Source organism: Hippoglossus hippoglossus, chromosome 18 (assembly GCF_009819705.1).
Source record: "Hippoglossus hippoglossus isolate fHipHip1 chromosome 18, fHipHip1.pri, whole genome shotgun sequence".
Classification (NCBI taxonomy): domain Eukaryota; kingdom Metazoa; phylum Chordata; class Actinopteri; order Pleuronectiformes; family Pleuronectidae; genus Hippoglossus; species Hippoglossus hippoglossus.
The window spans coordinates 1,518,508-1,544,263 of record NC_047168.1 but is presented as its reverse complement, the minus strand read 5'-3'; the positions used below and the strand labels follow the sequence as shown (position 1 = coordinate 1,544,263).

Sequence of the window (25,756 nt, the reverse complement as noted above, 5' to 3'; positions counted from 1 at the left end):
GTTGTTTAAAGGCAGTACATTTAAGCAGACTGGCAAAAGAACATTGGTGGCAAATAAATATCTTTGACATATATTTTCAAAACCTTTATAAAGACAATTTCTTTGTATGAGGCAGGTGTAAATTTGACCATGTAGTTCAGTGGAAATATATTCAAAGCACACTCTGGAAAATGGTCTGTATTGATATGGCACTTTTCTAGTCCTGATGACCAGTCAAAGCGCTTAACAGCAGAGTTTGGTCATTCACCCACACACATTCCCACAGTGCATCTCTCTCTCACAGCCGTCAGGGGCAATACAGGTTCGGTATCTTGCCCAAGGACACTTCGGCACGTGGAATGGGGGAGCATGGGATCAAATTGCGGGCTTTCTGGTCACTCTCATGACAGGCAGTTTTAAAAGAAAGAGAAAAAGTTTCTAAAGCCATGCAAGCAACTCTGTGAGCTAAGTGCTAAATGCTGATGATGATGCTAAATGTCAATGTTTAGCAGGAATAATGTTTAGTATGTCATAGTTTAGTAGGATAAGAGTTAAGGGTAAAGTTAATGACCAATTTTTATTTTATTCATCTGTTAAGTTTTTCAATTATATGTAAGTTCATTTTTGAATATCTATGACATGTCTATGAAATAGTTAAAAGCAGCTTCCCTGGGTCCGAGGCAATGTCTGGTTTTGTTCAACCAACAAGCTAAAAACATATCCAGGTTAACACTGAACCGAGAGAAAGAAAGCAAACCTTTAAATTTGAAAATTGTCGTTTTTGTCTGATAAATCCCTTAAACGATTAAGATTGTCAAATATTTCCATTAATCAATCAATTCTTATTATCATAATCTGTAAATTGTGTCAAGTCATGTATTAAATTTTGTGATTAGACTAATTTATGACAATGTTGCAGTGTTGTTTTTAACCCCTTCTTATCTGCATATCAATGTTTCACAATGAGAATATATAGCGTGAACCTCTGCCTTGAATTGTCACTAAGCTTCAAACCATACACTGTATATAAAGATGGGCGACATGATTGCCCATACACCAAAACTAGCACAACTGTTGAAATATTTCAGTCTGAATCAAAGTGGTGGACTGACTGCTAATGTGGGTAAAAAAAAATGCTGGATCAAAAACTGTAGTTTTTAATGACCATTCAAGGGAAAGAGGTTTATCCCTGCGTGGTATGACTTTCAGCATTTTTCAGCAAAAAGAAAGTTTCCACTCTGGGGAACATGAATATGTTTAGTACAAATCGGGGGGATCAGATTTTCATAATTTGAATATGCAGATAAAAAATATAAACTCGTGTTGTCACAAGGGGAAAGCTCAGACGGGCGATCAATAGGAGTCATCCTCTGGAGACCTTGATCACTGACCTATACATTTCCTAGTGATCTAAGTAGCTGTCAGCATAACAGTATCATCCGAGTGGCTTCCAGAGCTGCATTCACTTGTTCACAGTGTGTTGTGAATGATGTTCAATGGCTGAAACAGTACAACTGAAGAATAAAGATGAAACCATCTGTTGTCAATTTGTTATCTTTTTTTAAATACTAGGAAATTTGAGGGAAATGAGCTGAAAATAAATATTACTTTTGTTCTTTTGTCTCCATTGGTCATTTGTTTACCATCAGACCAACACTGGCAGTAGAAGAAAAAAATCCGGAGACATATTTCATTTGAACTTGTCCATATGGTTTTCATGATGAGAAAAGTGTATGAGCTTTTTATGTCTATAAATAAACACCTCACTCATTGCTAATCACCATCGCCAATCACCACAAACAATGAGGTCCAACAGCTTCACGCTGCGTCTTTTCAAAAGGCAACAAAGGAAAGATAGCTCCATTTGCAAATTGACATTTTTCTTTTTCGGATAACACATTTCACAGATGCAGAGAGGAGAGGAGGGGGGTGACGAAATGTTACAAGCCCAGAAGAGCCTGACCTTGACAGCGGTTTAGCATACAGTAAAAGTGAGAGTGAAAAGGACGCGCAAGATGAGACTGAGTTAACTGTGCAGAAAAAAATCTCCTTAAAGCAGATACCAAATCTTGATGTCAGCACATTTTGATATGATATATGATGGCAGCTTATCTGACAGAGTAATGAATGTTTTCTAATTTAGACATACGCACCACCAACGAGCGGATGTCACATTTTAATGATGAAACTCAGCTGAAATATGGTTTTTCTTTCTGCTGAGTAACAGCAGTTCAGCAAAGTAAGAGTCAGATGTGAGAGAAAAGGGGTTGGAGAGGTTGAAGACTTTGATTTGCACTTTGCGGCGACAAAAACCTTTTGTGTCTACGCTGAGAACAGAACACTTGCGCTGAGAACAATCTGCAGCGAAATTACACATCCCCAGGTAAAAGTTTACTCGAGCATTCTGCTTTAAGGAAGACTTCTGCACCGCAGCTGACAAACAACATAAAGTCTTTACAAGCTCTGTGAAATCGTTACACTTGTCTCGACTGAGAAAATCCTTTGCCAAATATCAGAGAGGAAAGAAGAGCAACTGTGAAGGATCTCAAGTGACACCGCACGCCTGCTACTCCTACAACATTTTCAAAGAGGATGTTTCTGAACCATATAGTGTTATAACGTGCCAGGAGCTCGGAGCTGGGATGGTGCTTTTGATGCCATTATGAGCATGTGGCTGTTTGTGACCCGGACAAACATCTCGTATTTTCTTCCTGACCTCTATTAGATCGCTTAGATTCAATGTCAGGTGGGACTAAACACTACAAGTTTGAAAAAAGTAAAAAAACAAATCCTCATCTGTGCTTGAGGCTACGGGCCCGAGGCTACATTAGACGCTGCCAACACGCCTGAATCTCCAGTTGACCTATTGGTGGTTGAGTTTGATTGTGGGTAATGGAAATATTCACATCCTTTATTCCTGCATTTGAAAATGTTAATTTAAAGTAAGTGCATGAATGTTACAAAACAAATGTAGCGCAGGCATTAAACGTAGTCAGGGTAGAGAAATATCCCCTGTGACTGTTACTATTACCATTTTACTGTTGCGGGTGGTTGAGGTGGAAATCTTTGCAACTATGTTATTGATTGATTGTTTTGTTTGTAAAAAGTCAGTAAGTATATGAGAAATGCCGTCACAAAAGAAAATGTACGATTTTTTCCATTCTGAAGGAAATTCCTGTTCCAGCTTGCCCCAGATTAAAGTAACACAATAAAGTAGAGAATAAATAAAGCAGTGAAGTGACAGTAGAGTATTACATTTAAATTATACAAGTGTAAATTTAAATAAAAGTATCAAATGTATTATAGATAAAAAATACAAATGGAAAGTGTAAATGCAGTAAATGCAGAAACAAGTGCCTATAAACAACAATAGTAATGTTTAAAATAAGATAAGTAAAATAAAATAGTATGTAGTAATAATAATAGGAGTAATATTGATCATGATATTGAATATAATAGATGAACCAATATTAAACATGAATACACAAATAATATTACATATGAATAGTAATATTGCATATTAACAGTAATATAGCACACAGTAAATGGTCTGTATTCATATAGAGCTTTTCTAGTCTTGATCAAAGCATCATCAAAGCGCTTTACAGAACAGTTTCTTTTGACATTGACCCATTCACACACATATTCATTCAGTGCATCTATGGGCAGCAGTTTTGTTCATATTAGGGGCAATTTGGGGTTCAGTATCTCACCCAAGGACACTTTGGCATGCAGATAGGGAAGACTGGGATCAAACCACAACCTTCTGGTTAGAGGACGACCGCTCTACGCCCTCAGCCGCAGTGGCCTCTGTGGGTGACGGGGTATTATTTTTATATTTTGTGCGATTATCAGTAGTCCTCCCTTCAGAAGGTCATCAGATCAGGTTATCTTATCATTCAGTTGCATGATAAGATAATCATCAACTTTCATACCATGGTTTATTGTAAAACCAGGATACTGATGCAACAAAAGTCAAGTCCATCAATCCATTATTTATACAACTTATCCTTTGAGTGTTATTGGGGGCTGCAGCTAACCCCAGCTGACATTGGGCAAAATGGACCTGGACAGGTCGCCAGTGTATCGAAATAGAAAGTGCACACAGAAAGACCCTGCAACATACTGTAGCTAACCACCGCACCATGCGCTGCCCCCCCCCAGTCAAGTGTCATACAGTGCAATGAATAATCGGTGGAGTTCATTTTGAGCATGCCTCATGTACCATCTTTCTCATTTAGCTCCCCTCTCTGAGCAAATCTCCAAACAAAACAACCCACTGTGACTTCAAGACTGCTCTTTACCACTTCATTAAACGTAACATTACAACATCAAGCTCACGAGATGCACTCCCACCTCTCTTGAATCATTTTTTGGCTGTTAAGTCGCAAAATTTCTTTCCAGCTACAAGAAAAAAGCGCAAGTTCTCACAACAGGGTCACAATGAGAGGAGAGTGGGAGCCGTGAGAGGGAGGGTAAGGTTAGGAGTGAGAAAGCATGATACTTTTACTTCTACAACTTTCAGCACTTTGTGTTTGTTCGACAGAATACAATGCCATGACTGCCTCCAGAAAGACTGAAAGTGTGAGCTGTTAACTCTCACTGAATGATTACCTGGTCTTGTCCCTTTGTGATACAATGGGGTTGACCCCCAGCCTTTGAGTATGGCTGTCCAACAGCTATAAACACTTTCGCTTCAAATTTTCAAATGAACCTGGCCTGAAAACAGCAACAATAGTTGAGGAAAGGTCAGAAAACCCTCAGTATGCTTCAAACAGGCTTTCTGACAGTGGAAACAGGGGAAACTGTATCCAACAAACTTCCAAAAATCTGATGCAACAAGAACCATCTTTTATTCCTCGACTGAAAGTGTCCACTGGGGTGTACAAGTAGGAACAGTGTGATTTTCTTTCCTTCACATTGTTTTTCAGACACAAGTACATTTAACACCCTAGCATGTACAACTGCACACAAAACCACCAAAGGGAGACTGTCTGGAAGGGCACACCATTACTCCCTACACAAATTCTGAGTCCAGAGAATGTTATTTTTGCCTTCAGAAGGGTGTTGTCCATATATGTCTGTAGGCCAGAGTGTTTATGCCTTTTCCCTACAGCCAACATTGAAAATGAGACAAAAAGTCTTCTCCCATGGCCTCCCCAGGCTCTAATCCAATCAAATTCCATGTCCCAAATCACGTCAGCATCCTTTTGGCAATGTTGGCCATGAGTGGCTCCCTTATGTTCTTCTCGTAAATGCTTTCAGTGGTCTGACAACTGTCATGTGACCTAGGTGGTTTGAAGCATATATATAAAGTATATAAAGATGGACGACGTGTCTCCACTTCCTCCCACTATCCAGAAACTATCCAGTTGACATGCTCAACCAATCGTGAGTTAGTCTTAGCTCTTAATCGTGATGTTTCACCCCCCTTTAAAGCATCAAATTACTTAAAACAATGTCATTGTAGCACTTAAACATATATCAGTGTGATAAGAATTATGCTTAAAGGTTCAGGGTGTAGAATTTAGTGACATCTAGTGGTGAAGTTGCATGTTGCAGCTGAATACCTCTCACCTCGACCTCCCCTCCCAAACATGAAAGAGAACCTGTGGTAGCCTTCAGTTTTCATAACAACTCAAAAGGTCTTGGCTACAATGAAAAACATGGCGGCCTCTGTGAAGAGGACCCGCTCCCGATGTAGATATAAAGTATTTAAATATAATGGGCTCATTCTGGGGTAAAGAAAACCACAATTCATACAAACTAGAGGAAAAACACTAGTGAAAACATCACTACACATTCTTAAATTCAATTTCTGACAGCAGATCCCTTTCACCTAAATATTATACACTGGACCTTGAAAATTAAAAAAACAATATTTGAAGAACAATTTATTTGACTATTTAGTTTGGTCCCATCCACGGACATGAAGGAAACTGGATTTATAACCCACACTGCAGTGAGCCAAGTGGCCTTGGCTGTACTTTTGTGTATGGGCAATCATGCCGTCCATCTTTATATACAGTCTATGTTTTGAAACTTAGTGAGTTCTCGCTATAGAATCTCATTGTGAAACATTGATATGCAGAAGAGAAGGGGTTAAAAACAACACTGCAATTCCTCAGATTTCATCATCTTCATGGTTTTCTAACAGCTCTAGATTTCAAATGACCAGTTATTCATCCATGTGGGGAAGCATCTTCATTCCCTTCTCCACTCCACTGCTTTTCTTTATATCTGCAGGGTAACATCTCAGGGTCAATTCTTCCAAAAAATGACTGACTCGGAGGCTCTGCTTACTGAATTTGTTATAGGGTATCTGCACATTAACTGATCAAACACTTTCCAAATCCCCACATTCCCTCAGTCGCATTTGTCGATCTGGCAAAGCAGCCACTGGTGTTTGTGCTCTGAGTGATTTAGGGCTGCTCCTCCCGATTTCTCGAGGTTACGCTGGCGTAGCTTTAATCTTCATCCTGCATCCCCACTGGCTTAAAGAGCAAATAAATGTATAATGTAAAGCCGCATCAAGCGTACGCAAATTTCGACAGTGTGTAGTGACATGTTTGATCATGTTTCAGTGTCAGTCAAATTGGATTTTTTAAGTACACCGCATCCTAGAGGGTGAGATTGTAAAATGAAAAATTAAGAGGTAGAAAGAATTTCGTGCCGAGAAGTTAGAAAAGCGCCGTTCAGGAGGCTCACTTGCAAAACAGAGAGCACTGAAAGAGAAACACGGGGCGAAACAACAAAGAGACAGGAAAAGACAAATCGATGGTGTGAAATAACAGGAAAGGAGGAAGCAGAGGAGACGGCACAAGAAAGGAGGAGGACAGTTGTTGAACTTGGCGGTGTCACTGATGCTTGTCTGCTCGGGGCTGTGGATAGATACACGGAGAGGAGGGAAGACGGCAGCATCCATGCATCAGATGGAGCTCCAAGCCGGGGTCCTCTCTGTTCTATAATGAAGCAGAGCTAACACACACTGTGCCAGAGGAGGGCTTATTAGATGGATCAAAGCTTGTCTAATCTACATGCTAAGAATATGATGAGAGGGCCCTGACAATCCTCCCTTTCCTCCTGAGAGGGGCTGATTATCATACCGGGTTATGAACAGTAAACATACAAAGATGTGATGATGTATGCGCTCTTCACATCTTTGATGCGACTGTGGGCTGACACAGTGACAGTAAGTGTGCTCTATTAAAGCTCATCTCCTGCATGACATGACGCCAGTCAGGCTTTGTCGAGCAACAATTAATGTGTCCTCATTTAATGACACAAGAACAAACTCAAAGCTGAAATTTTGCACAAATGGCTGCCCTAAAATGTCCCTGTGAGACCTCGGATAATTCTGGCTAATTGAAACCTGAGACTTGCATTCATATGTCCGATATGAAATCTTGGAGCCACGATTATTGTGAGATGAATACACAAATAATATTACATATGAACAGTAATATAGCTCATAGTAAATGGTCTGTATTCATATAGCGCTTTTCTAGTCTTGATGACCATCAAAGCGCTTTACAGAACAGTTTCTTTTGACATTGACCCATTCACACACATATTCTATACTCTATACAAATATCAGGGTTTTCAGGATTATCGATACTATAGAAGGAAAAAGACACACAACAAGCAATATATAGCTAATAATATAGCTAATGAAATAAAACATTTATTATCGTCAACTATATCCACTACACCAACAGAAGTTGTTCTGTTTTGGGAGCCAAGTGTTGACTATTTGTGCAAAACATAAACAGGCAAACTGCTCTGGTTGAAGCACACGTTCTTTGTGTCCTCATCATACCTCTCAGTGTAGGTGAACAAATGTCAGCCGCTCCTTCGGATCCGGTCAGAAACCGAAAGCAAACAAGGATTTCTCCTCTCTCTTTGAACTCCTCCGACGGAGTTTTTTTTGGCCAGCGTTGGTGGAAATAAGGCTGTTACGTCAGTTTACTCTTCTCAACTAACGTCTCAGTGGCTCACACACACAAACAAGCGCACCGCACACACACAAAACGTGACTCACAAGAGGAGATTTCACAGCACAACGCACACACAAATTACTTAAATCCGAAGATGCAGGACACCATAGTTAGATATCAATTAATTTTTATAAATTTGTTTTTACAATTATTACGGTTATTAAAAACGTGATGTTATGAATGCTCGGTCATAGTAAAATCTGTTAATCCTGACATCCCTAGTTAGGCCATAGTCAGATGAGGCCAAAAACACAAGCAGTTAAGACAGTAAATGTTTTTAACTGTTGTATCTGCCCATTCTGTGACCTGTTTTGAAAGAACCCCTTATTTATTCATTGTGGCTGATCACTGTAGAAATACACACAGGGTTCAATGGCTGGTAAGTAGCTGGCAGACGCACAGGAGCTGAAATAACTGGACAGCTGAGTATTTCAAAGTAAAAGAGGAAGTAATGCGTGAACATTAGTTTTCTATGTCATATATATTTAGATAGACTGTTTTTTTTGTTGTGGGTGTTGTTGATTGGCTGCATTTTTTGACTTTTCAGCCCACATGTCTATAATAGAACGGCCAACATATTGGTTGTCAGAATTAAACTTGGTGAGTCCCATGTTACCATTAAAGACAGTAATTGAGGTCACGATTACACAAATAACATCCGACTTCCTAAAGAATTTGAATTTTTGTTTCCAAAGATTATTTCTCAGCACTTACTGGACCAGTAACCGTGAATTTGGACATGAATATGGTTCACGTAGAGTACACGTGATTTATTTCGTCATTTCTGCCAACACACACAAATTGAAGAGTGAATAAAAGAGAAGCGGTCCAGCGATGGAGCTTTCTAGTTTGGTTGATGACTGATTGTGGACCATTCACCTCTTCCCTCCTGTTTTGACTGTTTTTCTTATCCAAGTGAAACTGGGCCATGAAATTGTTGAAAGAGCCACAGTCATCTCCAGCGCAATTTCACCTGATCAGTCAAGCAGCATGTGCAAGGGCCAGGGAAAGGTGTGATTGGATGGAGCTTTACAGGAAGAGGCAATCACATTTGAGACTCGAGATGGCTCGGAGAGTGGGCGCGAAGGAGGACGGAGTGATGCTGAGGACAGTGGAGGAGGTGTGCGTGTGGCGAGGGAGGGACGGCTGCTGCAGGTTCCCGAGGGGGAAGTTGACTTGTCGCAGGAGAAAGAGGGACCCAGAATAATCGGGTCCTCCAGTTCTGTGCGAGTGTCTGAGGGTGGGTGGGTGTGTGGTCGTCACTAAATGACATGAAGAGCCTGTATAATTAATCTATGTCAAATGTATGTCAAAGCGGCTAAAATTAAACAAGTCTTGTTCTGAGAGGCAGAGGAGGAAAGTGGAGGGGTGGAGGCAGGGGGCAGACGGGCATGGCCACATAAACCACGGTACTTATTAATGTTCCCTTCAGTCCCCCACTGAGCCAAAGTGGGGTTCCGACTGCTTCCAATGATCCGTCAGGCTGAGAAAGCAATGGCTATGTTGGTGTCGTCAAATAGTCACGTCATGAAAACAGAAGACTATAAAGCTTGAGAACAAGACAATTATTTAAAAAAAATAACTCCTCAAAACTTGTTTGACTGACGGGAGCTCGACCTAAAAGTTGTTGAATTATTTAAGATTGAATAACGTTGAATAATGTGGGAATCAAATATCTTGTTATGTTAAGTGTTGGAAATTGATGGAATACCTATTGGAGAAAAAGTGCACTCCTTTGTCGAGATCTAAATGCGGAGAAAAGAAAATTAATGCAACTGTCAAAAATGGCATTTTCAGAAGTACCTTGCTGTATGTGTCCATACCCATCTGTCCTGTCCAGACTAAAAGTGGTATGAGTGTCCCCACAGACAGGTGTGTGCAAAAACCTTTTAGTTCCTTGAAAAAGGTTCCTGGGAATTAAAGTTTCATCTACTTTGTGTTCAAACTCAGCTTTTGTGTGTCAAGAGTCTTGAGTGCTGGAACCTCTGGAGGAACTCCGCAGGGACAGTCAGCGGACCCTGGTGCTTGCAATTCACAAACCTACTTTTAGCCTTTCGTGAACTATTCTCAAACTGGGATACACTGCCATTAATAATCTATATGTTTACAATAAAGGACAACACTGTGATAGTGTGGGATGAATGGGGTTACTGGTTGTGATGAAACTACCGACAATTATAAGCCAAAGCTGCACCTTCTCTTTACAATGATGGGTTACACTATCTCTCACTAAGGGATTCTTTCTTCTGACTTTCTGAAAAAGTCAAACCTGGTCATAGGGTTTAGGTGAAATGGTGAAATAGGTGAAATGTTAGTTTGTTGTAACTTCTGTTTATCAATGATTTTTTATTGTTATGTCCCAAGGCTGACATTGAGACAACTTAAGACTTTTAAGGAGATTCATTTACCGGCTGTTCTTGCTTCACTGTGGCTTTATATTGTTAGATTAACAGTAGACATGATTTTCTGGGTCATGTTGGACTCAGTGCTCGAATTTCGAAAATATTGATACTCTGCCACACTTTATTTATGAGCCAGCAAAAACAAGAGATCCTCTTGAATCAACCATACACGCCTCTATTATCTGCACAGATCTAACGGTCTCCTTTGTCGACAGTGCTTCTGGCAATGCACGATGGTTGCCAGTACTGTAACATTTAAAAAAGCCTCACTTGGTTCTCTCAGAGAAGCAGCCACCAAATATGAATTTCTATTATAAGGCTGCGGTTGCTCTGACACCAGCTTGTTTGGGAGTGTGTTGATGTTTGTCAGGATCCCCTGGCTGTGACACTGCCTCATGCTGCGAACGACATGGTATCCGGGCTAATCACATGCATCACAGCGGCACTCAGATCTACTCTATGAATTCACATCGAAGAACTCCTTATGCGATAAACAACAATAAAAAGCTAATGGCCTGCTTAATTGCTACCAAATCCATTCTGAGGAGGGATTCGGAGAAGCATGTTATTGTGATTGCGCAGCTGGGGGCTTGTGTCAAACAAAAAGGCCCAGAAATTAGAACTTTCTTATTAAAACATGGGCAGAGCTGTGTTTTTGCTTTGTTTCCACGCAGACGTCGAGCTTTACAGCTGAATTGTTCCAAATGAAAACTGGGCAACATTTGTCATGAATATTCATTTGGCCCCTGGTCTAAAAACAAGTGACAGCCCAGGCATTTCCAGCCTGTGCTACTTTCTGTCACACGGATTACGTCAATGCAGGGAACAGAAAAGAAGGAGAAGACATAATCAGTAGGCGAAGAGGGCACAGCTCAGGGACACGTCCCCAAACGCTGCTCTGAGAGACAATTGATCCCTGATTAAATCCTCGCGAGGCCGCGATGGACTTGAAGACTAGAATATATTCCAGAAGGAGAAACTTCACACAAGGTTTGCTGTCTGCTGTCCAGTCCACATAGTAAAACAGCAGCAGGACATTGCTGCTGGGAGATGGACTGATCGGCCGCTGCTTCAGCCTCGGACAGAACAATTTACAAGGTCGAAAAATTCTTGAGTGCGACGTGATTATCTTTAATTAAGTGCAATTTAATCAGTTTGTTGGGTTTAAATTCAAATGGTGTAAATCATTACTTTCAGAACCAATAATCTTCACTCATCAAGTTATTTAGAAACATTTCTAGCTTATTCACATATGCTTCCCAGTATATAGGTATGTGCATTAAGATTGAAATCCTTTCCCTCTAGTTTAAAGAAATAAAAGACAATCCAAAGCATGATGAAGAGAGATCTGTACACTTCCTGCCTTCCACTCTTCCTGAGTTTATAGTGACTGCTACAAATACAACAACTGTCATGTGGGATAAAGATGAGGTTTGATAGAATAAATTATTTTTTCTTTAAATAATCGATGCTAATGTGGGAACCGGGTACACTGGATGAGCGACTCATCAGATGAATCGCATTCAGGCAACTTGGAAAGAGATCAATGTCTTAATCAACCACCTGAATACACAAGTATCTCACAATCATGATGACCCCCCCCCCCCCCCCCCCCCCCCCAAAAAAAACACTCTCTCCCTCGCGCTCTCACTCTCTCTCTATTCAGATTCCAATCTCTCTTCTATATAAGATATTTAATACTTATTTCTTATTTATGAGTCTGGTACTGATCAAATTTGGCCCTGATCCTGAACGCAGCCTTTTAATATTGGGGATCTGCCAATACTGACTTTGATGTCATTCTGAATTTCCGTTACTTGAATGTTGATTATTATATTAACACTATGTATCTAACAGAGTAAAACAACACAGCTGTGCAATACTTTATCTCACATGTTGTTTTTTTCTGAGCTTCTCTTTACAAATACTGAAGCTCTGTAAGTTTGTAAGCTCAGTTTATTGATATGATATGACTGAAAGTTCAGTTAGGAGCATGATCTCCCTGCCGATGATATGAAACACTGAGATGTCTCACTCGGTTCACTCAGAGTTCACAGAGCAGTGGTACTGACAGAAATGTGCAGAGAGCACTTCTTCTACAACCTCTGTTTGAATCTGAAGCCGGCCTCTCAGCTCACACTGGGTAAAAGGCGGTGCCCGTCGGGAGTACAGCACCAGTCAAAAAGGTAACACACTGCATACTGTCTACACAACCATTCACACAACGGCAAGTACCAGAAATTTCAAGTTAACAATACTTCATTTGCATGTCTGGGCTGTAAGGCAATACTCGAAAATACTCTGATACTACGTTTTTGATTGAAAACTGCATTTTTCAAACGAAAACAATCCACACGCACATTTTGGCTCGGTTCTAGTCCCGATACATACTAACAAGCCTGAAAATGAATATTACATGAATTATGTACACTGGGCATGGGCGTGCCGGTCTAAACAGCAAGGCATGTGTGTGTCGGTGTGCACTGGCAGCTTTTGGTTGTTGGTCGCAGATTGCTCAAATAACAGCTAATCTCCGCATGTAAGCAGTTGTATCATCGTAGAATTTAACCCCACAACAGTGTTAGCAGACAACAGGATCAGCAAGGCTTGCAATTGATCATCCATGTTGTGTTCTATGCTGGTAGCCGAGGTTAACGCCTGTTAATTTGTTTTTGGAAGAGGGTCATGTGACAGGAGCTTGACAAATCAGTGAAGGCTACATCGTGACCAAAAATACCCAATCAGCAGGTCTACGGCATAATTTCCAAACTAATAATTAATTATTGACATACACTCATAGACATAGACTCATATAAGAATATGATTGAAAACTTATAATTTGGATTGTGGCCGACAGTGAAACAGCTATAATAACTGTACCGTGTTAACTGGGTAACTGTTTATTATCTGATGTCTTGCTTTTGAACACAATGTATGGGAAATAATTTGCAGTTGCTTAGTTTTAAATAATGTCAAAGCATATGCTTCTCCCCTCATCTGTTGCTATACAACAGTGATCTTCTCTGATTGGTTGAGGGAATTAAGAATCCACCACTATCAGGGTTTTAAATCAGTTTCCTGTTGTATCATTAGTTTAAACATATAGTTCAACAACAGCTCATTACGCCATTGGTTTGTATCTCACCATAGGGATTATTTCCTCCATATTGTCATTCCCTGCAACTCTACTTACAATGAGTGGAGTGTTTACATCGGGACGCTGTAGACCTTTGAGAATACATGAAATTAGATTTTAAAAACAGTAAACCAACTAATCTGCCATCAGATATTCAAAACCCACTATCACAAAGCCCTCAAACGACATCAAACAAAGTGTAGATTCCATCAGATGAAGAATGTTTAATTTGTTTCACTTGGAATCAGGCTTTAGAAATCTTCAGCAGCAGTTACTAAGAGGAAAATAGAAATGCAGAAGTCAAGGCATTGTATGTCCCTGACCTGCACAGAGGACAAAGATGAAAGAACGATCTCTGTTCATCACCATATTATCTAAGACTGTTTACATGAAAAGGCCAATTTACTGTCTTTGTCACCGGATCTGTGATTTTCAGCTTCATTGTAAAGTCACTTTACTTTGCCAGCCCTGTACAAACAAACAAACAAACAAACAAACAAATCATATTTGTATAGCCCATACTCACAAATCCTAATTTGAAACATAGGGCTTTAACAAGGTGTGACATCCTCTGCCCTTAACCATCAACCATCAAGTAAAAACTACTAAAAAAAATACTTTTAGAACGTAGAAACCTCAGAGAGAGCCACATGTGAGGGATCCCTCTCCCAGGACGGACAGAAGTGCAATAGATGCTGCGTGTAACGGAGAACATCAGAAAGATAAGGGTGTTTGCAGCACTGATTAGAATAAGCACTTTGTAGCATAATGGAAGGTCAATGATGTTAGAGTATCTGAGTAGACATATTGTATATCAAGCAGTCTTGTACGAGTTCAAGCTTCAATCATCAAAACAACTTAGACTTAAAAACAGGGGAGTTGAAAGTATAATTTTGTACAAAATCATTTCCATATAAATCAAACCCACTGGAGCCAAAAAGTCATGCTTTTTCTCGCCTCCTCCCGCGGATATATTCGACTCCGTCTCCGACTCAGCACATCATATTTCACCAGGCAAATTCACAGCATGATGCCTCTTTTACGGAAGATGGAAATTCCTCTTTACATTACTTGTGGCGGGGGGGAAACAATTCCTCCTCCAAAAAAGCAACAAATGCACCCAATGGAGCTGCATGTAAGGACAAAGAAACAGGACAGTTTCAATTTCTAGTCACTTTAAACTTGTGACCAATCACCCAAGCCATCGTCATCCTGGATTTCAGATCTTCATCTATTCCTAGCACCGAGAGCTTTCCTGGAATGATAGGATTGAGGCACCGTGGTAAATGAGGCTCTTACAGATGTGAATTCAAGTTACAGAAAAAAAATATATATATAAGGGGAGACACAAAAAAAGAAATTCTGGAAAAGAATGTATCGTCTGGTGAATAAAGACTTCAGTCGCAGGTGTTTTTGTAGTTATCTACCTGAGCACCATGAAGAAAGAGGCTTAGACGCACTCCTTAAGGGTAATTTATCAGCCAAGGAGCGAGTTGCTCCCGACTCACAGTGCTTAGCACCTTGCCTCACTCTTCAGCAGCATGAAATGTTTTTTGGGAAATGGACGTGGGTGGCTGGATGACTGCTGATATGAGAAATAGGGGGCTCTCGTTTGCAACTTTGGTACTTAATCTTCGCTGAAAAGCGCCTGTGTTTACCTATTTAATATTCACCTGGGGCCAGGCACCATAAACACCACTCCTCCAAAGCCATTTAGAAATAAAGAGCCTGAGAGTGAAACTAAGGGAAAGCGATTGACAGAGCTCTCTGAATTCAGGCTAATATGAAAATATCTCGTCCTCTGGCTTGTTTGCTTTATCTTAACACCCCTCTCTACATTTGCCTGGAACACACTCGTGCTGTCAATAATGTGGCTTGCTTAGAGCCAGCCGCATTACCAGTTGCTTCCAAAAGAGATACACTCTCCATTTATCTAAGAGCACTGATTTGAGGTGAGCAAGCAGCAGGATGTGCTGACGCTTCTTGACACGGGTCGGAGAATTAAATGTTGGATCATCTTTTGCTCTAAACCTTGAAGCCCTTTAATGTCTCAGCTGTCATCCCTTTGACTTACAGGGTTTTAGAACAGCCTAACCTGAAACCACAACAACCTGCAAGCTCATGTTTATTTGCTCTCACGGATGGTTCTGCCCCCCCCTGAGACAGGTCAGGCCAATCACAACTATCTATGACCCTGTTCAGTGTCGTGACCCTGTCAGTGTGACATGGTTTTGACCCAGTTGCTGACCCCTGCCGAAGTTTATCAGAGGACATAGAAGGAAACATGGCCGCTCCCCTCCCTGCTCCCCCTATTTCTGAAGATTTTTTAAAGAACCCTTACACAGTTTTGAATTATTTAGATTTTTTTCCTGAATATTTGTACATGGATGGCTAGACGAGAGTGTCAGGAATATAAGACCTATAAGAACCTTAGGGTCACATTGAAGAGCTGCACATTGCAAATTAAAGGTGTTATGACATTGTGAAGAAGGGGTTCGGATTTTGCCAGGCAGTCGACTGTGAGTAGCACAACAAGGAAAGACAAATCTCTGACATATCACAAATGTGCTACTGTTTCGTATTCACACATCCAGCAAACACAAACTTTTTGCCTTCCTGTGGCATCATGTTACTGTCGGATAATTCCAATATAGTCCAATTTTTATTCACTTTTATCACTTGGTCTCCATCATCTCCTGAAAAAAGTTTGTTTGGTTTACCTGCTAGTTTCTAACTTTGCTGCTCGGTGCTGAGCAGGTATCACAGTGAGTTTATCAGAGCCTTACAGGTAGAAACAGCTGTCTGCAACAGCAGGAAACCAGGCTGGTGAAAGCAGTGGGATGGAGCCATTCGATACACTGGTTTCCATGTACTTCATACTGCCTGCTTCTCCCTGCTCCAGTCTAACCTCTGTTGGTGTTGGTGTGTGACCAGAGGAGGACGGCGTCTGATAACAGACACAAACCTCTTGTTGGATGATCCCTGTTTACATTTGCATTTACAATCTTCAGGCCAACATTCACAAACCAAAGGAAATCTGACTGAATTCCTTTCAGATCTACACGGAAATCTGACAGAGATCTGAGAAATGCAAACCACAGAATTTCACGTATTGAAATGGTTTGAACGTTAAGTGTAAGAATGGTATTCCTGACTGTAATAATTTCCTCTGTCAAGGAGGTTATGTTGTTATTGCAGTCTGTTTGCAGGATTATGCAAAAACACTGAATCGATTTCCATGAAATGTTGCGGAGGGATGAGGCGGATCCGGATTAGAGGAGGGTCCAGGCATTTTTTTCCCCCACGTTTTTTAACATGCCGAGATAGGGTGTAGGTGGAGGAACACATTCCTTTCAGCACCCTTCTTTAACTGTGCTTGTGATAGATCTGATTTGCATTTAACTGCAGTTTTGTGAGAAAAAAAATACCCTTGCCTTGGTCCTGAGGTTTGTCATTGTCTTACTACATCCGAAACCCAGTGTCTCTCCCCACCTGCATGACATGAGCCCACCTTCAGCTTACCTCTCCATGTGGTGCGATCGCCTTGGCAACCAACCAAAGAAGTGTCATCAGACCGGTGTGGTATGACCACGCTACCTCAACAACCTGCCGAGTTTGTCAAACAACACCTGCTGCCGACAAAAAGCTTCGATGGAACAGCTAGTTTCATGCTGACAGTTGACCTGCATGATGGATTCCTGACTGGGCTGCAGGAGACTGCACAGTCATCCTACTTGTTATGGAAGTTTCCTGGAAGCTGGTGAAAGGAGAACTCAGGCAGCAGCTGATGTCTTGTGCAGAAGGTTTTAATGCAGACTTGATGCATCAAGGAGACCAGAAGGTGGAACAATATACAAACTTCAACAGAGTAACATGAGCAATTGTCACCCCCCAAGTCTGAAGATGTCTCCCGAAACATCCCCATATATCTTCCTCTACTCTACTATTCTAAAAGCACATCCATGAAAGGCTAGAATTGCCGTCACTCTCTATGTTACATGAAGGTGTTCACATCCTATTGGATAGTTAAGCCTAAAGTATGCATTCCTGAATCACATTGTGTCCTCACGTCTTGCCCCTGGTGTAATATGCAAAATAGTTGAAGTCGGTGAGAGTTGAAGTTGGTGCCTCTCTGTCTGGAGCATCTGAGTTAGATATGAAAGTCAACTCAACGGGGACCAATGCACTGTTGGTTGGCCCTTTATCTATAACCTGACCTTGGTACTGCTTAGAGAGAGAAGGGAGTATCTGTGGAATTTAGACAGGCACTATTCTCCTCTACAGATATAATTTACAGTATACATAATATATAAGTGGCATATACAGTAATGTGTGAGGTTGGTCAGAAATTCCTCAACACTACTGCTATCCTTCCCTGACCATGCATCGTGTTAGGGTATGTCATGTGACGGATGGAGGTCTTTTCTTTTCTCTAACACACTTCAGGTGATAGAATCCCTAAATAGTGACAGACGACGCCGTTATCCATTCATTTTCAATATTTGCCTCCGTTTTTTTATACTCTCACATTCCAAACTATTCAGTCATTGATTATCTCCACCTCTCAAAACATTGATTATGTTAAGTCATAGTGTTTTATTCTTTTACTCTTTTATTATAAGATATGGTTCTAATTGTTTGTTTGCCTTTTCCAATATCATCACATTTATCTTAAATTTGAGTGTGTAAATATTGCAAAAATATTCATATATTTGAGAGAACTTGTCAAGAATCTGTGTGTAAGCCTTCCCCTGAAGCAACTATGCACTTGGAATGATATTTCATATATTTCCAACCCATGTTCGCTGAGCAGTATGTCCATCACACTTGGTACAAACCCAGTGATGTAACACCTGCAAGAAAACCCATCATCCATAAAACCCCCAAAAGTTGTTTTTAATTCTAAGTAAAAAAAAAACTGTTAAACCACACCAGTTATTGTGCAGAAAGCACCTGCACACATCCACTCTGGCTTCCTGTTTATTCACGCACTAACACCAAACCCCTTGGAAATAGGTTGCTACCTATTATACCCTGTTAGACTGAATAGAGGTTGGTACCACTGGGTTACAGGTTTGGACTTAAATAACAGGAACAAAGTGAAGCCCTGAAAAACACCAGTAGGTTCATCACAACAAGCGACTGCTGTCCCATTGCACAAAGACAAGTGATTCAGATTTAAAGTGTTGCATCAAGACCCCATTTACCCCCCCCCCCCTTCCTTCAACATGAGATTTGCATCTGGATACCTTATCTGGAAAAAAGGAAAAAGGCAATGCAACTTAACGACAGATGCAAATGCACAGGGAACGCACTGTGAGAGGAATGCAATCAGATCAGGCCGATGACTTAGAGGAGGTCTTACTCACATTGTGATCAAGTTAAGGTCACTTCACTTTGGTCCCCCCCCCTCACAGTAGCAATAGCGAGTAAGTCTGTCCATGCAAACTGTGATTGAGAAATAAATGATACCCATTCACTGCATTGGTTCTAACGACCTGGGATCAGTATTTGCATGTTTATTGACAAGTCCAACAGCCCTGCTTAACTAACTTGCTTTTTGAAATCTGAACACAATGCTGGCAGAATGGAGATTACATCCACGCTTTGTAATGCCAGGTGTAAATGCAAAGGCCCGTTGATCAGGTGTGATTATCCAGATAACGTAGAGATCCCACTGAAAACCAGGGTTAACCTCTCCATCACTGTGATAAAAATGCTTTCTCCCCAAGGGAAATAAAAAAAATTCCGAGCATGTACACACAGCATCTGATAACTGTGAGAAATCACAACTTTACAGAACATGTTCCTTGTGCTTTATAAACACAGAGCTGACCTACAGAACATGGACGTACCTGTCATTCCTTTCAGGGTCAAGCTTTCAAGGCAAAAGGTACCGTAGGAAATTTTGAAACGCTCTGGGGTGCTCTCTGCTGGCACTGAAAATACAAAATAAGCTGCTGGGATTGGAAAAAAGAACGAGATGAAAAGAATTCTGCGAGGAAGCACATTGTGTGAAAAAGTGCAATATGACAGCTTTGAGATCCTGGACGAGGGAAGAAGGTATGGCTTCACATCCATTCCTTCCACCTGCTGTCCCTGTAGCTTCAGTTCACAGGTGAGTCTTTCCACTTTCATTTCTAAATGAGTTGCCGGAGGCCCGTAAAGAGGGACTCAGAGGGGAGCTGAAGGCCCTCGGGGATTTGATCTAGCATGAGGTAATGAGCACTGGCATGGTTAAGCAGTCAGCTGAGCCCTTATCGGAGAGTGGCAGGCTCAATTCCCGGGTGGTGACAATGTGGCATGTAGAGGCGAGGAGCCCGGCTCGCAGATTGCTTTTGGGATCATGAGCAAGTCCATCTCTGGCTCCATCCTGGTCACTTTGTACCACCTCCAGATGGACAGAACACACAGCCCTCAGCTCGCTAATTGTACTTGACATCCAAGAGGCATTGACCAGCAATTAAACCCTTATACTAGTATCAAATGCACACACACACACACACACACACACACACACACACACACACACACACACACACACACACACACACACACACACACACACACACACACACACACACACACACACACACACACACACACACACACACGCAGTGGGTCTGGATTTTAAGCATTGTAAGCATTTCTTCTCAGTTGGCGGTGGGGTTTCCAGTACTTCAAAACAATGGTGCCTTTAAAAATGAAGTTGGACTCAATGAATGTTTAAAAAGTTTTACTGAAGTACAGCCATGCAGAAAAGCTATAGAAGATGATGTGGAGAGGAGATGGTGTGTGCGACCACTGAACCGATTGAGGCACAAGGAAATAAAAAATGTAATAATAGTTTATTTATCGTAGTAAAAGTTTGAAATAATTGTGATATCAATTTGAAGTCGTATCGCAAAGACAGTTAACAGTTAAGTTAGAAAAGGGAGACACATCACAAACATTTTTCACCGTTAAGATGCCACCAACTAACCAAAAGGATCCCTGACACTTTGATGCCTACAATCACAGTTTGATGGGTCCCCCAGCAAAATCTGTCTGCAGTAGAACTTCCTTGTTGACATTCTTTACTGTTTTTTTTTAACTTGCATGTGAAAGAGTAAAAAAATCTGAGCGCCGCATTTAACAAAACAGGATTTATGCATACCAGACAACTGCACACAGGCTGCATAGCTGATAGAAGAAAGTATATAATGGCATGAAAGAAACAAACACTGTGACACACCACGCTGTAAAATAATGACAGTGACATTACAGCAGTGTGAATGTGAATGTGAATGTGTGTGTGTGTGTGTGTGTGTGTGTGTGTGTGTGTGTGTGTGTGTGTGTGTGTGTGTGTGTGTGTGTGTGTGTGTGTGTGTGTGTGTGAGAGAGAGAGACATAACAAGAGAGCCTCAACAAGGACTCTTTGTTGGGTCTGAGCTCTATAGAACTAGGCTACAGTTCAGTATGTAGGCCCACACCATACATTATTTATTTTTCATTTAACAGCTGTGTGCAATAGCTTGGGATGAAAGAACAGTGCTTTGATTTCCTCCCCTCTTTTTCCCCTGCAAGTTTAAAAATTGTTGTAATAGAAACCACTAATGAACATAAACAAGAATGTTCTAACGCAGTGATATGCTGGAGGGACTGCGATCCACTTAGAAAATGACAACCACAGTTCTGCTTCTTAAAAGCTTCTTAAAAATTAAATCTAGGGTATTTTTTGTAAAACTCCTTACCTGCTGAATTTAAGGCCCCAACTATAGCAAATATTTCCAATGATTAATCTGCTGATTATACTTTTTACATGACAGATTTGTAAGGAACTCACAAAATTGACAGAAACTCACTTCTATCGGATCACGATCAGTTTACAGTGACATTGCACAGAGCGCCACATCCATGATATTTGGGAAGCTGGAACTAGCGAATGAGTCAAACTATTCTGCGATCATTAAAAGACCTTTGCAAGTCAAGCTGAGATGCACAGTTTTGATGTTGACTGCTTCTGGGTAATGGCTGCAAGCTGCTTGGCTGCTGTTGTATCTCTCGCAGTTATGAAAATTTCCCATGTGATTATTATTTCCACCCACATAGTTATTGTGTGTGAAACACATTTTAATGGGTGCTGCACACGAGAGGATAATTAGGCTGATTTTAGACCCAATTCGCCCAGTCCGACAATTGCGGTGGTGTTCCTGATTAAAGGTCAGTTGGTGTCGATTAGCCGCCCAAATAATCCTGAAGTGTGAGGGGTTTACAAAACAATCTTAAAGCCACCGATTAAGCCGGAGCCTCCCCGATCGACGGTAATCGGCAGAAACCTGCAAAAGCCATTGAGAGCGAGCTGACCGGGAAGCATCCCCAACCGGATGTTGCTTATTTGAGCAGCCGGGACTGAAAGCAACCATACATTTCCAACTCGCCTCCAGCTCACGCTGCAAAATGTATGAGCCTTCTCAGCCATGATTTTATCCATAGTTTTTTTTTTTTTGCTGCAAAACAGAACACACGACATCGGTTCTCCTCCATGTCTGTTTTTCTTCTGAAAAACACACTCCAACACACTCCAGCTCAGAAGGTGACGGTAATGCACCTTAAAGTTGTTTTCCAAACATCAGAAAAAAAGATATCCGAAGTTTCTTTGAGATTTCCAGTCTCTGGAATCACCACTGTTGTTTCCTACATATGGAAGGTGTGTGCATTCTGAAGATTATAAGATTAATCGATAAAATCGGTTCAACCTGTCATTATGTCTGTGGTCTCTCACGTCTTTAAAAACAGTTATGAGTCGAAAATCCTCTAGTGTGCAGCAGCCTTTAAATAACAAGATTCCCATGAGTCTAAGGAAACTGTATAAACACAGAAGCAATTTCATGTGAACATGTTAACTTATGGATATTAGTATAAGCTCTAAGCACCACTGTGACTACATGCAGCTTCACATTGGAGCAGTGTGTGCAATCTGCACAATGTATGGCACTGGTCTTGACTTTACTCTAACAGGGAGAGAAAGGAGAGATTTCTCCATCTTACTGAAGCAAAACTGGGGGGGAATCAACTACTTCAAGTTAGTCATTATAGTTTGCTGAGATTTCTTTGTTTTGAACTTTTGGTCAGACAAAAAAAGACACTCAAGTAATGTCACTTTGGGCCCATAATCAGTAGATTAATGATAATGAAATTAATCACTAGGAAGCCGTAGCCCTGATTGGAAATGTCGATTACGCCGTAATGCCGAGCTCCTTCCTGCCTCTGTTTCTGACCATGACTGAGCAAAAAGACTTATTCATGTCCAGACACACACACACACACACACACACACACACACACACACACACACACACACACACACACACACACACACACACACACACACACACACACACACACACACACACACACACACACACACACACACACACACACAGCGCATAAACACTAACATATGGATACCATCTCCAGATGCATCAGCTATGGTACATTAGACATTTCGTTAGAGACAACGCCCCATTTCTGTTCCTGGTTAATACACACTCATCTATCAGACTAATGTACAAGACGCCCATATAGCCTCCATTTACTTTGAGTATGAGAAGGACAAAGAGAAGCCATGTTTTTTGTGATGTTCTTTTGTTGCTCCTCCGCACACAGCATGCATCACTCTCTAATGTCCGTAGCCTGCTTGGGTTTTTCTCTCTCTCTGCCGGGAGAGACTCAAAACTGAGCCCGAAATTGTTATGGCCCTATTTTGTTTTATTCGTCTGCACTAATCTTGCTTTCTGCTCCTCGTGTTATTATTATTCAGGCTTAAAGGCGGGGAACCATATTGTCGCCATTATTTTACTGTTGTATCGATTTTTTGCGGTGGAAAAAAAGTAGGTCAGGCAACTCTTATTTCCATGTTAATAGTAAATCATGTTCCATAGGCTGGGATGGCAAAACACCGCAATACTAGGCGGCAGGTGAAATGGTAAAAAGTTACAACCTCAATTTTGAAGAACACACAAAAAAAAAAAACAGAGAATGATGTATAGCAATCTTCAGCTGCCACAAAATAGGATTTTGTTTTTTCTTCTTCATCTCTGTGCTGTAACCTTGTTTTCCTCCCTGACCGGCTGCAAAACCCTCTCTTTTGTAACATCTAAACACTGGCCCTCTAAAGCCAAGAAACAGAAATAAAATAAAGAAAGGGAAGGCAAAGAAAAATATGGAGGGGGGGGGGGGGTGAAAACGGAGACGTAATGAAAATAGAAAAGGGTGAGAAGAAAGGGGAAAAATAAAAGCTGGAGTGGCAAGAAAGAAGGAGTGGAGAGCAGGGGAAAAAAGGCCAACACAACATGAGACGAAAGTAAGAGAGGAGGAAAAAAGAGAGGATGAGGGGCCGTCTTGGCTTGCACTCCTCCCCTCGTGTGCAGGCCATTTTAATGAGAGCCACATTTAGGTCAGCGGTGGTCTGCTCCCCCCCCCCTTTTCCTCCCCCTCCCCCACCTCCTGAGAAGACGATCAAATCCAGCGCTGTGTGGTTTGGCCATGAAATTACAGTGATTTGACAAAAGTGGAAGAGCAAGAAAAGAAGACGACAATGACGACGAAGAAGAAGAAGAAGAAGAAGAAGAAGAAGAAGAAGAAGAAGAAGAAGAAGACACAGCTGAAAGGTTTTGGTGGTGTTTGTAATGCTGCTGGTAGAGGTGGGGGAGTTTAAGAGAGAGAGAGAGAGAGAGAGAGAGAGAGAGAGAGAGAGAGAGAGAGAGAGAGAGAATTGTGTGTGAGGGTCAAAATCACTATCATTCCTCTCCGCAAAACGTACACTTGTGGACAAGACAGTCAAGTTCCACTTAAGAAAAACGCTCCTGGGTCTCAACCTGTTCTTTACAGACCAAGCAGAAAGAGCAGGAACCAGAGAAACCAGAGCCCCAATGCACGAAAAGAACTGTTGTTCTGTGTCATCACATGTGTCTTGTCTTTCCTCTTCCTGTTGCTATGGACTGCTCAGCAAAATACAAGAGCACAACATGTTCCTCGCTGGAACGACTTCTCCCAAACAATGGACGGCATGATGGGAGAAAATGGGGTATTTGCCCATGCATGGACCCGAGGAGGTGAGTCCGGGCGGAGTGGGTGCATCCATCCCGCTGCTCGGCTGATGCTTAACTAATAATAGATGAGCAGGGATGGGAAGGGAACATGTAGAGAGCTTCTTGATTGGAGGAGTGTTTTGAGAAAGGTGTTTTCTACTGCATGACTGGGGGGGAGAGAGGGCGCAGAGAGTCGGTGTGGAAAATAGAGGGAGAAGTTAATGGAAAGCAGAGAGAAAAAAAACAGGAAGGAACTGAATTCACAGCACGTTTTTTTTCCGTCCTTATGTCAGATCTTTCGAAATACACCAGTGTTAGAGTAATTTCCATAAACATGCCGCACAACTACAATGCCTGTACATTTGCAATAATGGTGTTTTTCCCGTAGCGCTACGATCCCAGCGCCAGATAAAGAAGCAAAGTGGTCATTATTAAGAAATGCTATTTCAGCCTGCTTCTTCCCACAATAAAATTGCATAATTTTATGATTTTAGCATCACAATGCCTTTTTTTGGGGGGGAGTAAACATTTTTATTTCATGTCACGTATCATCATGTTTTCTATAGTAGAACAAGAAAAGAATCGTCCTGGTCAAAAAACCTGTTACTAGAGGCTGGAAAGGTTTCTCCCCACTATTATAACAATACTTTTATGGGTGGGTGACTACAATCTACTTTTCAGGTGAATCAGAGATGGTGACATTTGATGACATTTACTCTTAGTCTACCATAACAACACAATCTATGCTACGTCCACAAACCAACAGAATGACGACCGGTATCTTTCCTATGAGTTGTAACGTAAAAACAGTTGTGCCAGCAGCGTGGTGGATGAGGAGCTGATGCCCAAAGAAGTGCCTGACGTCAGTGTGTCAGGAGTTTGGCTCTGAACACTGTGATAAGTTATCTGTAAACTCTGTCGGGCAGCTGGGTGACACTTCTGGAGGTGGTACGACAAATTTATTCAACCACCTTAAAAAGGAAGCACCTGCAGGGAGGTTGTTACAACCACACTCATCTGTATCTCAAAAGGTTCTGAAACTAACAGTTATCAGTGGAAAACAAGTGATAAAAGCAGCAGATATGATTGGAGGTGGCAGAGCGGATCACATTCTATTTAGCCAAGGATGTGGTGGCATTCAAAGCTGTGAACATGTGGTGTTTACGACAC

General features: G+C 41.3%; 1 protein-coding gene across 1 annotated transcript in view; it reads right to left on the bottom strand.

Annotated features, from left to right (window-relative positions):
- Positions 1-25,756, bottom strand: part of adam19a (ADAM metallopeptidase domain 19a) — a 201,814-nt gene that overhangs the window by 110,993 nt on the left and 65,065 nt on the right. The window lies entirely within an intron of this gene.